At 48.0% G+C, this 15,128-nt stretch overlaps 1 pseudogene; it reads right to left on the bottom strand.

The window, feature by feature from the left end:
- Window positions 1-10,862: 10,862 nt before the first annotated feature.
- On the bottom strand, window positions 10,863-12,101 carry LOC138657558 (serine/arginine-rich splicing factor 9 pseudogene; annotated as a pseudogene).
- Between the last annotated feature and the right edge of the window lie 3,027 nt (window positions 12,102-15,128).

Raw genomic sequence — 15,128 nt, forward strand, 5'->3', positions numbered from 1 at the left:
AGAACACAGGACTGACCCCTCTCCTTACATCATCACTGTGATGTCATAGAGCACAGGACTGACCCCTCTCCTTACATCATCACCGTGATGTCATAGAGCACAGGACCGACCCCTCTCCTTACATCATCACCGTGATATCATAGAGCACAGGACCGACCCCTCTCCTTACATCATCACTGTGATGTCATAGAGCACAGGACTGACCCCTCTCCTTACATCATCACTGTGATGTCATAGAACACAGGACTGACCCCTCTCCTTACATCATCACTGTGATGTCATAGAACACAGGACTGACCCCTCTCCTTACATCATCACCGTGATGTCATAGAGCACAGGACTGACCCCTCTCCTTACATCACTGTGATGTCATAGAGCACAGGACCGACCCCTCTCCTTACATCATCACTGTGATGTCAGAGCACAGGACCGACCCCTCTACTTACATCATCACTGTGATGTCATGGAACACAGGACCGACCCCTCTCCTTACATCATCACTGTGATGTCATAGAGCACAGGACCGACCCCTCTCCTTACATCATCACTGTGATGTCAGAGCACAGGACTGACCCCTATCCTTACATCATCACTGTGATGTCATAGAACACAGGACCGACCCCTCTCCTTACATCATCACTGTGATGTCATAGAGCACAGGACTGACCCCTCTCCTTACATCATCACTGTGATGTCAGAGCACAGGACCGACCCCTCTACTTACATCATCACTGTGATGTCATGGAACACAGGACTGACCCCTCTCCTTACATCATCATTGTGATGTCATAGAACACAGGACCGACCCCTCTCCTTACATCATCACTGTGATGTCATAGAACACAGGACCGACTGCTCTCCTTACATCATCACTGTGATGTCAGAGCACAGGACTGACCCCTATCCTTACATCATCACTGTGATGTCATAGAACACAGGACCGACCCCTCTCCTTACATCATCACTGTGATGTCATAGAACACAGGACCGACTGCTCTCCTTACATCATCACTGTGATGTCAGAGCACAGGACTGACCCCTATCCTTACATCATCACTGTGATGTCATAGAACACAGGACCGACCCCTCTCCTTACATCATCACTGTGATGTCATAGAGCACAGGACCGACCCCTCTCCTTACATCACTGTGATGTCATAGAGTACAGGACTGACCCCTCTCCTTACATCATCACTGTGATGTCATAGAGTACAGGACTGACCCCTCTCCTTACATCATCACTGTGATGTCATAGAGCAGAGGACCGACCCCTCTCCTTACATCATCACCATGATGTCACAGAACACAGGACTGACCCCTCTCCTTACATCATCACTGTGATGTCATAGAACACAGGACCGACCCCTCTCCTTACATCATCACTGTGATGTCATAGAACACAGGACCGACTGCTCTCCTTACATCATCACTGTGATGTCATAGAACACAGGACTGACCCCTCTCCTTACATCATCACTGTGATATCATAGAGCAGAGGACTGACCCCTCTCCTTACATCATCACTGTGATGTCATAGAGCAGAGGACTGACCCCTCTCCTTACATCATCACTGTGATGTCATAGAGTACAGGACTGACCCCTCTCCTTACATCATCACTGTGATGTCATAGAGCACAGGACCGACCCCTCTCCTTACATCATCACTGTGATGTCATAGAGCAGAGGACTGACCCCTCTCCTTACATCATCACTGTGATGTCATAGAGTACAGGACTGACCCCTCTCCTTACATCATCACTGTGATGTCATAGAGCACAGGACCGACCCCTCTCCTTACATCATCACTGTGATGTCATAGAGCAGAGGACTGACCCCTCTCCTTACATCATCACTGTGATGTCATAGAGCACAGGACCGACCCCTCTCCTTACATCACTGTGATGTCATAGAACACAGGACCGACCCCTCTCCTTACATCATCACTGTGATGTCATAGAGCACAGGACCGACCCCTCTCCTTACATCACTGTGATGTCATAGAACACAGGACTGACCCCTCTCCTTACATCATCACTGTGATGTCAGAGAACACAGGACTGACCCCTCTCCTTACATCATCACTGTGATGTCATAGAACACAGGACTGACCCCTCTCCTTACATCATCACTGTGATGTCATAGAACACAGGACTGACCCCTCTCCTTACATCATCACTGTGATGTCATAGAACACAGGACCGACTGCTCTCCTTACATCATCACTGTGATGTCAGAGCACAGGACTGACCCCTCTCCTTACATCATCACTGTGATGTCATAGAACACAGGACCGACCCCTCTCCTTACATCATCACTGTGATGTCATAGAGCACAGGACCGACCCCTCTCCTTACATCACTGTGATGTCATAGAGTACAGGACTGACCCCTCTCCTTACATCATCACTGTGATGTCATAGAGTACAGGACTGACCCCTCTCCTTACATCATCACTGTGATGTCATAGAACACAGGACTGACCCCTCTCCTTACATCATCACTGTGATGTCATAGAGCAGAGGACTGACCCCTCTCCTTACATCATCACTGTGATGTCATAGAGCAGAGGACTGACCCCTCTCCTTACATCATCACTGTGATGTCATAGAACACAGGACTGACCCCTCTCCTTACATCATCACCGTGATGTCATAGAGCACAGGACTGACCCCTCTCCTTACATCATCACTGTGATGTCATAGAGTACAGGACTGACCCCTCTCCTTACATCATCACTGTGATGTCATAGAGCACAGGACCGACCCCTCTCCTTACATCACTGTGATGTCATAGAACACAGGACCGACCCCTCTCCTTACATCATCACTGTGATGTCATAGAACACAGGACTGACCCCTCTCCTTACATCATCACTGTGATGTCAGAGAACACAGGACTGACCCCTCTCCTTACATCATCACTGTGATGTCATAGAGTACAGGACTGACCCCTCTCCTTACATCATCACTGTGATGTCATAGAGTACAGGACTGACCCCTCTCCTTACATCATCACTGTGATGTCATAGAACACAGGACCGACCCCTCTCCTTACATCATCACTGTGATGTCATAGAGCAGAGGACTGACCCCTCTCCTTACATCATCACTGTGATGTCATAGAGCAGAGGACTGACCCCTCTCCTTACATCATCACTGTGATGTCATAGAACACAGGACTGACCCCTCTCCTTACATCATCACCGTGATGTCATAGAGCACAGGACTGACCCCTCTCCTTACATCATCACTGTGATGTCATAGAGTACAGGACTGACCCCTCTCCTTACATCATCACTGTGATGTCATAGAGCACAGGACCGACCCCTCTCCTTACATCACTGTGATGTCATAGAACACAGGACCGACCCCTCTCCTTACATCATCACTGTGATGTCATAGAACACAGGACTGACCCCTCTCCTTACATCATCACTGTGATGTCAGAGAACACAGGACTGACCCCTCTCCTTACATCATCACTGTGATGTCATAGAGCACAGGACTGACCCCTCTCCTTACATCATCACTGTGATGTCATAGAACACAGGACTGACCCCTCTCCTTACATCATCACTGTGATGTCAGAGAACACAGGACCGACCCCTCTCCCTACATCATCACTGTGATGTCAGAGCACAGGACTGACCCCTCTCCTTACATCATCACTGTGATGTCATAGAGCACAGGACTGACCCCTCTCCTTACATCATCACTGTGATGTCATAGAGCACAGGACCGACCCCTCTCCTTACATCATCACTGTGATGTCATAGAGCACAGGACCGACCCCCTCTCCTTACATCATCACTGTGATGTCATAGAGCAGAGGACTGACCCCTCTCCTTACATCATCACTGTGATGTCATAGAGCAGAGGACTGACCCCTCTCCTTACATCATCACTGTGATGTCATAGAGCACAGGACCGACCCCTCTCCTTACATCATCACTGTGATGTCATAGAGCACAGGACTGACCCCTCTCCTTACATCATCACTGTGATGTCAGAGCACAGGACTGACCCCTCTCCTTACATCATCACTGTGATGTCAGAGAACACAGGACCGACCCCTCTCCTTACATCATCACTGTGATGTCAGAGAACACAGGACTGACCCCTCTCCTTACATCATCACTGTGATGTCATAGAGCACAGGACTGACCCCTCTCCTTACATCATCACTGTGATGTCATAGAGCACAGGACTGACCCCTCTCCTTACATCATCACTGTGATGTCAGAGAACACAGGACCGACCCCTCTCCTTACATCATCACTGTGATGTCATAGAGCACAGGACTGACCCCTCTCCTTACATCATCACTGTGATGTCAGAGCACAGGACTGACCCCTCTCCTTACATCATCACTGTGATGTCAGAGAACACAGGACTGACCCCTCTCCTTACATCATCACTGTGATGTCAGAGAACACAGGACTGACCCCTCTCCTTACATCATCACTGTGATGTCAGAGAACACAGGACTGACCCCTCTCCTTACATCATCACTGTGATGTCATAGAGCAGAGGACTGACCCCTCTCCTTACATCATCACTGTGATGTCATAGAGCACAGGACTGACCCCTCTCCTTACATCATCACCGTGATGTCATAGAGCACAGGACTGACCCCTCTCCTTACATCATCACTGTGATGTCATAGAGCAGAGGACTGACCCCTCTCCTTACATCATCATTGTGATGTCATAGAACACAGGACCGACCCCTCTCCTTACATCATCACTGTGATGTCATAGAACACAGGACCGACCCCTCTCCTTACATCATCACTGTGATGTCATAGAGCACAGGACTGACCCCTCTCCTTACATCATCACTGTGATGTCATAGAACACAGGACTGACCCCTCTCCTTACATCATCACCGTGATGTCATAGAGCACAGGACTGACCCCTCTCCTTACATCATCACTGTGATGTCATAGCGCACAGGACTGACCCCTCTCCTTACATCATCACTGTGATGTCAAAGAGCAGAGGACCGACCCCTCTCCTTACATCATCACTGTGATGTCATAGAGCACAGGACTGACCCCTCTCCTTACATCATCACCGTGATGTCACAGAACACAGGACTGACCCCTCTCCTTACATCATCACTGTGATGTCATAGAACACAGGACTGACCCCTCTCCTTACATCATCACTGTGATGTCATAGAGCACAGGACTGACCCCTCTCCTTACATCATCACTGTGATGTCATAGAGCACAGGACTGACCCCTCTCCTTACATCATCACTGTGATGTCATAGAACACAGGACTGACCCCTCTCCTTACATCATCACCGTGATATCATAGAGCACAGGACTGACCCCTCTCCTTACATCATCACTGTGATGTCATAGAACACAGGACTGACCCCTCTCCTTACATCATCACTGTGATGTCATAGAGCACAGGACCGACCCCTCTCCTTACATCATCACTGTGATGTCATTGAGCACAGGACTGACCCCTCTCCTTACATCATCACTGTGATGTCATTGAGCACAGGACTGACCCCTCTCCTTACATCATCACTGTGATGTCAGAGCACAGGACCGACCCCTCTACTTACATCATCACTGTGATGTCATGGAACACAGGACCGACCCCTCTCCTTACATCATCACTGTGATGTCATAGAGCACAGGACCGACCCCTCTCCTTACATCATCACTGTGATGTCAGAGCACAGGACTGACCCCTATCCTTACATCATCACTGTGATGTCATAGAGCACAGGACTGACCCCTCTCCTTACATCATCACTGTGATGTCATAGAACACAGGACTGACCCCTCTCCTTACATCATCACCGTGATGTCACAGAACACAGGACTGACCCCTCTCCTTACATCATCACTGTGATGTCATAGAGCAGAGGACTGACCCCTCTCCTTACATCATCACTGTGATGTCATAGAGCAGAGGACTGACCCCTCTCCTTACATCATCACCGTGATGTCACAGAACACAGGACTGACCCCTCTCCTTACATCATCACTGTGATGTCATAGAACACAGGACTGACCCCTCTCCTTACATCATCACAGTGATGTCATAGAGCACAGGACTGACCCCTCTCCTTACATCATCACTGTGATGTCATAGAGCAGAGGACTGACCCCTCTCCTTACATCATCACTGTGATGTCATAGAGCTGAGGACTGACCCTTCTCCTTACATCATCACCGTGATGTCATAGAGCAGAGGACTGACCCCTCTCCTTACATCATCACTGTGATGTCATAGAGCACAGGACTGACCCCTCTCCTTACATCACTGTGATGTCATAGAGCACAGGACTGACCCCTCTCCTTACATCATCACCGTGATATCATAGAGCACAGGACTGACCCCTCTCCTTACATCACTGTGATGTCATAGAGCACAGGACTGACCCCTCTCCTTACATCATCACTGTGATGTCATAGAACACAGGACCGACCCCTCTCCTTACATCATCACTGTGATGTCATAGAGCACAGGACTGACCCCTCTCCTTACATCATCACTGTGATGTCATAGAGCAGAGGACTGACCCCTCTCCTTACATCATCACTGTGATGTCATAGAGCACAGGACCGACCCCTCTCCTTACATCATCACTGTGATGTCATAGAGCACAGGACCGACCCCTCTCCTTACATCATCACTGTGATGTCATAGAGCACAGGACTGACCCCTCTCCTTACATCATCACTGTGATGTCATAGAGCAGAGGACTGACCCCTCTCCTTACATCATCACTGTGATGTCATAGAACACAGGACTGACCCCTCTCCTTACATCATCACTGTGATGTCATAGAACACAGGACCGACCCCTCTCCTTACATCATCACTGTGATGTCATAGAACACAGGACCGACCCCTCTCCTTACATCATCACTGTGATGTCATAGAGCACAGGACCGACCCCTCTCCTTACATCATCACTGTGATGTCATAGAGCAGAGGACTGACATGTGATGACATGCCTGATTTGATGTCTGTTTTGACATCATCATGTACTGTGACATTATAGATCAGAGGACCGACACTTCCTGTAACGTCACCAGGGTTTCTCTCTGATTTAATAAATGATCGGTTTTGCTTATCTCACTTTCTTTCTCTGTAATTTCTTGTGATGTGATTTCCATTATACCAAGTTTCCACAAAGATTGAACTGTTATAATGGCTTACCAATTGCTATGTATATTATATGGGGGCTTTAGTCAATAAATATATATGTCCAATAAATAGGACACTGACTAATGATGTATTGACAAGTCGGATAAATTAGAGATCACTACATCTACATTACTACAGAACCTGAACCACCATTAGTACATGGTGCCCTCATACTATCTCTCCTTCCACAAACAGTGGGTACGGAAAGGATTCAGACCCCTTTACATTTTTCACTGTTTCATTGCAGACATTTGGTAAAATCAAAAAAAATTCATTTTTTCTCATTAATGTACACTCTGCACCCCTTCTTGACTGAAAAAACAGAAATGTAGAAATTTTTGCAAATTTAATAAAAAAGAAAAACTGAAATATCACATGGTCATAAGAATTTGGATCGCCCCCAATGGCTGTGGGGTACTCGGATCCGGTCCCTTCTGTTCTCAGGTTAAATTGTGGGGGAAAGGTCTTTAAAGGGATATGTTCGTGACGCCACCTGTGGTATTCGGTCAGGGTGACCGACGCTGCTTAGGGGTCCGCGGGGGTGATGTGATGGCAGCTGGATAGTATACCTTCCCACAGGTGAAGTGTATCCCCAGGGCTTCCCAGAGCATAGATAGTGGATGGTGTGAGGTACAGTGAAGAACGAGGACACAAGGTTGCAGTCTCTTTACCTTTACTGAAGGCTTCAGCATCCACAGTCCCCTTGACAGATAGGACAAACCCGTATGCCTGGTGGCCGTATGACCAGTCTCTGAAGTAACGGCATAGAGATCCTTACTCCCTCGGTGTTCTGGCTACCGGTACTGCGCTTCAGAAGGAGGCAGCCTGCTTCTAGCTGGTCTCCCTCTGATGTTCCTCTCCTGTTGCTATGACTTCGTTTCTCACTCACTGCAACACAATTCCTTTCAATGTCTCTTTCTTGGGATGCTGCCGCATGGGATGCAGGCGCAGCTCCGTGTACCCTCACCTTCCGCAGGCCGCAGTCTGGAGCTGGATGGAACTCACTCCAACCAGCCTCTGCCAAACTCGGTCGGGACTCACTGACTATCTCCTACTCCCTCCAGTCAGCTTCTGTCTAACTTCCTAACCCACCCACCAGTTTTACCTAAGTGTGAGGAGTGCCCTAATAGATAGAAGCATGGCTCCCCCTGGCGGACTGGAGTGTGAAGTGTGTTTTGTGGTTGTGATACCTGGACAGAAGATCTCCTTCATTGCTTTCAGATGTAACATCACTCCCCCTGGTGGAAGAATAACATTACTGCAACGACCAGGACTCTGGGGCGCTGCATATTCAGACCCTTTGCGCAGACACTCATATTTAAGTCTCATGATGTCCATTTCCTGATGAACCTCCTTGAGATGGTTCTACTCCTTCATTGGAGTCCAGCTGTGTGTAATTAAACTGATAGGACTTGATTTGGAAAGGCGCAACCCTGTCTATGTAAGACCTCACAGCTCACAGTGCATGTCAGACCAAATGAGAATCATGAGGTCAAAGGAACTGGCCAAGGAGCTCAGAGACAGAATTCAAACAAGGCACAGAACTGGCCAATGTTACGACAGAATTTCTGCAGTACTCAAGGTTCCTATGAGCACAGTGGCCTCCATAATTCTTAAATACAAGAAGTTTGGGACCACCAGAAGTCTTCCTAGACCTGGCCGTCCAGACTGAGCAATCGTGGGAGATGACAGAGGTAAAGAAGAACCCCAAGATCACTGTGGCTGAGCTCCACAGATGCAGTAGGGAGATGGGAGAAAGTTCCACAAAGTCAATTGTGGAGACACGGGGGTCAGTGGGTGCTCTCGTCCACTGGCCCGGCTGTCTTTAGCAAGACTGCATGTACCAGTGCTCATACTACTGAACACCCGCTCTGTCTCCCCGTGGGCAGAACACTACATAGACAACACTGGGTGAGGGTAAAACAATGTGGCAATACTTTATTGAACCAAAACACACAATAGCATATAGAACAGTCGTCCCAGCAAATACCCAAGATGGTGCAAATTACAGAGTCTCACCCTTCCGCTGACTCTCTGGTATAATGGCAGCTGTGTCTTCAGATCTTCCAGGGTCACTACCCCACCTGTGGCACGCACACAGAGAGGAGGTAATGCCAAGTGTAGGAAGATGACAGTCCATTAAGTCCATAAAAGGTACAAGGCCAGTTGATCCGAGAATCACAACCTGGCTTCTCTAAATGTCTCCATGGAACCAGGCGACCAGTGGGTCTCAATCCTGGTATTCTCCAAACGTATCCATGGTTCAGAGATGATCAAATGTGGAAGCTCTGTTTTTCTTCAGTTGGAGTGATGATGCCATGACTTATGTAATGTAAACTCTCTGAACACAGGCAGATCTTCCTTTTTATAGGTCACAACTTCTCATTCAGTCATTCCACCACAGTCTTGGGGGAAAGGGGTAGGAAGCCATTGTCATGGTTATAACCCACAACTTTTGTTTCCACTTTCAGTTCCAGTTAGGAACTTGCAGCTCTCTGGCACCCCTCTTACCCTCAGATCGGTCAGGGAACTTCACCTAGGATAAGTAGTCACCGGAAAGGCTGTCTTGTCGTGTACTGGCTATCAGGCGCTCTGCAGTGAGGGTGGAATGTATATACCTAGTCCCAGGCAGGGAATACAAACATAAACCTGCAATCCGTCACTGCCAGAGTTCCCCAATACCACCAGGACCCTATGCTGCCAACAGTTCCTTATTTGATACTAAAGCCTATATCGAGTCAGGAACCAACCCACAGGTAGCATGATTTGGCATGGAGTACTTATCGGTTCAGTTATAGAGCAAGGAGAACGAAACTAATAAATTTATAAGTTTACTCCAGAAAATATAGGCAGTGTTTACAAAAATGCAAAAGATATTACAAAAGGAGACAAATTACAATATGTACAGACAATCAGAAATAAAAGGGATTAAAACAGGGAAACTTACTATATCTCAGTCACAGGTATGACGTGTCGATAAGGGGAGGGGAGTTCACAAAGAAAAGATTCAGTCCACAGCATGGATGTTAGCTGTCTTCCCCCAGGTTCTGAACATGTCTCAAAATGGTTGTTTCTCTTATGGGTTGCCCATAAACTTCGGAACTCCCACCTTTGTTGACCTCACAGATGGGCTGTTCCTGGGAGGACCTCCTATTTTGAAAAGTTATTAATAGCTTCTCCTTGCCATATCTTTGGCTGGGAGGCTCCCAGGGTGAGGTATATTTCCCCTGAAAATGTATCTTTATTTTGAGACTGAACATGACATTTCCCAGGTTTCTAATGGCTGTACAGGCTGCAAAACGTAGCCATGCGTAGCCTAAATTATCCTGATCCTGGAAATCTACTTTTACTGTTTCTGGGTTTAACGAGAGTTTTTAAATTTGACTGAGCATTTTAGGTTTAAGACAAAGCAATGTTATACATATTAACAAACATTCACGCATTGTGCCTTTGTTTCCCAAAGATTGTAGAACAATACTAGGACAGATACAATAGCTAATCAGCAGCCAGTCAACAAATGGCAGGTAGTGAATTCAGTACAATAAGGGTCAGCAGTCATTCTCACATGAACCCTAGCTCATGTCCCTGGGCCTACTGAAATAATATGTCTAGATAATTCAGATTAAATGCCATGTCACCACATACCTCCCCCATCTTAATTAGACAGACATAATAGACTTCCAATCATCCTTCTCCACTTATTGGGGACAATCTGTTAGAATGTCTTTAAGCAGAAACACGAACGTAAGGAGTTTCATCTTCATGAGAATGAAACTTTGTATCATCCAGTTTCCTCAAAGCATATTCCACGTCGCCCTTGTGAACAAACTCCACCATCTTGCTGCCATCCTTGTGCACATAAGCATAGCAGACATCTCCTGCTTCTCTCATATGATCTTTCAGACCCTGCCAACTTCTCGAGGGGGGAAGCTCTGAGACAAGGACTCTGTATTCAGTTCACCGAGAAAGTGACCCGTTCCTCTAGTGGAGTCCTCCATCACCACCTCCTGGTCTCCTGCTTGACCTGGGAAACTCCACAAGTAAACGACGAGAACCGAACTCGTATCCATTGCTTCCACTCAAGGCATTTTCTGCCGCCCGCATATACTTGAAGGTGATGAAGGTGAATGGTGTGGCACCGCCTCCCCCATGATTCTTCAGCTCGATGGTACGGATCCTCCCATACTTATGGAACACCTCCTCCAGTTGCTTCTCTCGTATATTGGCTGGTAAATTGCCCACAAAAATGCACCCATTTCCCAAGTGCTGACCCCCAGTCTTGGAAAAGGCCCCTAGGCAGACTGGTAAATGGTGTTCTGGTTGTACAATATTTGGGCTGGCTAGGATGATGGAAGACCCAGCGTTCCCGAGGTACCTGGGCCTTGATATCACTGAACTTGACTAACTGGAGGTAGCTATGGAGGTTGGCTGGTGTAGAGTGGTCAACCTGCCATATAATGTGAACAGGGTATATCACTTCATCCTTTGCTGGTGTATCCCAGAGTAGTGCCCCTCAGACCCTGATGGCTCGTCTTGACAGACATTGAATGGATTTGCCGGAAGATGGGCTCCAGGCATGGGGCCCCAACCCTGGGAGCAATCTTTGGCAATGTGTCCAAGGAGCCCGCATGTATAACAGCACTGTGAGTGATGCAAATCACTGGTACTGTTAATAACCTTTTGTCCTGGTGGGTTTTCTGCTGGGAAGCCGGAAAATCCTGCATGAGTAACTGTTGGCTGGTCAAATCGTTGGTTGATGGGTCTTCTGGGATCGGTGGGCATATTGGGTCTCCAGCGGTGTCTGTTGGCTGTAAACTTGTCATCCAATTGGGCTGCTTGCTCTGGGATGTCGGGCTTCTGGTCGGCTACCCACTCTCGAATTTCTGGGGCCATGTTCTCCATAAGTTGCTCAAGCACGGTCATGTCCCGAAGGGCTGCAAAGGAGTGGGCAGACCTACCGTCGAGCCAGCGGTTGCAGTGTCTCCAAAGTTGACTGCCAAATTCTACATAAGAGACCCCCTGGCGAAACAATGTCCGAAACTTGATGTGATATCTCTCGGGGTGATGGTAAAAAGTGCCAGCAGGGTGTCCTTAATAGTTCCATAGTCCAGGCAGTATTGAGGCAGCATCCTGCCCGACCAAACTAGTCCACAGGTATTTAGCCCAGTCATCTATGGGCACCAAATGCATCAGCATTAGAGTCTCAAAATCTTGTAAATGTTCGTCAACCTCTGTGTTGGACTCATTAAACATTGGCACGTCTCTGTAGCAAAGATGATTTCCTTGGTGGTGGGACATCATGGAGATAGCATCCGGCATTGGTGGTAGGGGTACTTGAACTCCCCAAACTGATTCAATAACACAAGCACTCTCCTAAAGGTACCGTCACATTAAGCGATATAGACAACGAGCCGATCACTGCAGCGTCGCTGTTTAGGTCGCTAGGAGACGTCAAACACGGCAACACCAGAACGATGCAGGAGCGATCCAGTGACGTACTTATCGTTCTCGCTGGTTGTTCGCTCCATGAAAAAATATGTTCCGGACTTCTAGCTATGACCAGCGATGTCACAGCAGGATCCTGATCGCTGCTGCATGTCAGACACAACGAGATCGCTATCCGGGACGCTGCAACGTCACGGATCGCTGTCGTTCTCGTTGTAAAGTTGCTCAGTGTGAAGGTACCTTTACTTGAGGCTCTGGGTCCCAATGCAATCAACAATTTCTAGATTTGGGCTGCTGGTGACTGGGTATTAGATTCCAGACTACCACTGAATCCTGGATTTGGAAAACAGCTTAATTCCACTGGGTCCACTTCAGTGGAGTTTTCATCATCATCCACGACATTTTGGGCATCCCAATTTGTTGATCAAATTTGACTGAGTGATGGTGGTCCGGTATTCAATCCGTCAAAGCTGGCACAGCTCCTGTAGATGACGTTTCTTGTTGCGGCTATACATCCACTCTGGTCCTCTTCCCAAGGCCGTGTTGGTGGGGTTGGACATGGTAGCATCCAAAACCTGCTGTGCGTGCCTCATCAATGGTCTGCTGGGTCTGTCTATATGCCTCCCTGGTTGTGGAGCCCTGGACGGTATCTACGAACACCAGTCCCCTGCAGCTCCCCCGATTCCGCAGGGCTGAGTAGTATCCCACTTGCTGCCATCAAGTGTGGAGCCACTACCCCACCCGTGGCTCCACACTTGAACCTGAACCCATCCATGGTTCAGAGATGATCAAATGTGGCAGCTCTGAATTTCTTCAGTTGGAGTGATGATGCCATGACTTCTGTAATGTAGACTCTCTGAACACAGGCAGATCTTCCTTTTTATAGGTCACAACTTCTCATTCAGTCATTCCACCACAGGCTGGGGGGAAGGAGGTAGGAGGCCATCCCTCACTGCAGGAGTGTGCAAACAACATGCATAGATTGTCCTTCATATTGCAGAGCACCAATGGGTCATTAACATATTAACAAACATTCAAACATTGCACCTTTGTTTCCCAAAGATAGTAGAATAGCACTAGGACAGAAACAATAGCTAATCAGCAGACAGTCAATAAATGACAGCCAGTGTATTCACTACAACAAGGACCAACAGTCATTTTCACATGAAAGGTACCGTCACACTGACCAACTTCACAACGATAACGATAGCGATCCGTGACGTTGCAGCGTCCTGGCTAGCGATATCGTTGTGTTTGACAGGCAGCAGCGATCAGGATCCCGCTGTGACATCGTTGGTCGTAGCAGAAAGTCCAGAACTTTATTTCGTCGCTGGATCACCTGCTGACATCGCTGAATCGGCGTGTGTGACGCCGATTCAGCGATGTCTTCACTGGTAACCAGGGTAAACATCGGGTTACTAAGCGCAGGGCTGCGCTTAGTAACCCGATGTTTACCCTGGTTACCAGTGTAAATGTAAAAAAAAAAAAACACTACATACTCACATTCCGGTGTCTGGCGTCCCTCGGCGTTCTGCTTCCCTGCACTCCTCCTGCATCCTGTGTCAGCGCCGGCCAGCCGTAAAGCAATTACAGCGGTGACATCACCGCTCTGCTCTTACGGCCAGCACTTACACAGTGCAGGAAAGCAGAGCGCCGGGGGACGCGACAGGAATGTAAGTATGTAGTGTTTTTTTTTTTTTACATTTACACTGGTAGCCAGGGTAAACATCGGGTTACTAAGCGCGGCCCTGTGCTTAGTAACCCGATGTTTACCCTGGTTACCCGGGGACTTCGCATAGTTGGTCGGGGAGAGCTGTCTGTGTGACAGCTCTCCAGCGACCAAACAGCGACGCTGCAGCGATCGGCATCGTTGTCGGTATCGCTGCAGCGTCGCTAAATGTGACGGAACCTGAACTCTAGCTCATGTCCCTGGGCCTACTGAAATAATATATCTGGGTAATTCAGACTAAATGTGATGTCGCCACATCAACTATCACTGCAGCCTCCACCAGTCAGGCCTTTAAGGCAGAGTGGCCTGACGGAAGCCTCTCCTCAGTGTAAGACATATGAAAGCCGCATAGAGTTTGATAAAAAAACACATGAAGGGTTCCCAGACTATGAGAAATAAGATTCTCAGGTCTGATGAGACGAAGATAGACCTTTTTGGTGATAATTCTAAGCGGTATGTGTGGAGAAAACCAGGCACTGCTCATCACCTGCCCAATACAATCCCAACAGTGAAACATGGTGGTGGCAGCATCATGCTATGGGGGTGTAGCAGTGGAGGGATAACTAAGATAAGCCCCCCTGCACATGTGATAGCCGGGTGCTGGCCAAAGGTCACCCCCGATCCGTGACAACTACAATTCCCAGAGAGATTAGCAAAATTAGGATTATTTAGTTTAGAAAAAAGACAACTGAGGGGCGATCTAATAACCATGTATAAGTATATAAGGGGACAATACAAATATCTCGCTGAGGATCTGTTTATACCAAGGAAGGTGA

Source organism: Ranitomeya imitator, chromosome 1 (assembly GCF_032444005.1).
Source record: "Ranitomeya imitator isolate aRanImi1 chromosome 1, aRanImi1.pri, whole genome shotgun sequence".
Lineage (NCBI taxonomy): Eukaryota > Metazoa > Chordata > Amphibia > Anura > Dendrobatidae > Ranitomeya > Ranitomeya imitator.